This window comes from Pieris brassicae, chromosome 4, assembly GCF_905147105.1.
Source record: "Pieris brassicae chromosome 4, ilPieBrab1.1, whole genome shotgun sequence".
In the NCBI taxonomy this organism is placed as follows: Eukaryota; Metazoa; Arthropoda; class Insecta; order Lepidoptera; family Pieridae; genus Pieris; species Pieris brassicae.
Window position 1 is genome coordinate 19,657,177 of NC_059668.1, and position 1,121 is coordinate 19,658,297.

The window sequence follows — 1,121 nt, forward strand, 5'->3', positions numbered from 1 at the left end:
TCCTTTTACCACCAACCGCCGTTTTGTAATAGCAATATTAGCAGATACATAATCATGATATAGCAAAAAGTTTTCTTTTATATTATACAAAGGCATGCCGGTTTCCTCACGATATTTCCTTCACTCTATGAGAGAATGTCGAAAATCCATTGGTGAACAGCCGTGTTTCGGCAGCACGAATAATAAAGTTATTTTAAATAGTTATTTGCGTATATGTCTATCATACCATCGTTATTATACATAATTTAAACGTTTATTTGTAGTTTGTACAACATTAAGGCGACTAAAATGACCGTAGTTTTGCGAAGCTGTCATTTGTTATTTACGACGTAATAAAAAATAATAAATAAAAAGAATTATTTAAATCATTAAATTGACAATATAGTACTTAAACGATTACGACTTATAACTTACCTTATTGTTCAAAAAGCATATCGATAAAAAATTTCAGCATGAAATATTAACGAGTCTTTGTTTTGTCATTAATGACGTTAATATTTAAAGGTATATAAACCATACCTTTGAAAGCAATCAGTGCATTCAGTAAATAGTCTTACAATGATTCGCATTATTTGTGTTTTGTTCGTTGTCGTGTTGGTGAGTGCTGCGCCAGAAAGAAAACCACATTACGATATAAACGACGCCCCGGCCTTGTTCGAAAAATTCATCAAAGATTATAACAGACACTACAAAGATGCTGCAGATCGTGAAGTACACTATAAAGCGTTTGTAAATACTTTAAAAGAAATAAATAAAGCAAACGCTGGCGATTCAGCCACTTATGACATAAATCACTTATCGGATTTAACCCCTGAGGAATTTGAAAAAATGAACGGTCTTAAGATAAAACCTAATATTTAAACTTCACAGGACGTAAGTATTTTATTTTGATGGCACATTTTAAAGAACTTAGATAAACAGGCAGTCTACGAACCCAGTTTGCGTGAGAAATCTTAAAGAAAAATCGACTGTCACTGTCATAGCGATTCACTGATTTTGGACCTTAGGACCAGACCCTGAATCTCAAGCAAACGAATTATAATTATAACGGTTCGCATTCTTTTCATTACCCTTAACATACTGAAGCGTAGCATAAAAGATACTGGACATCTTTTTATGTC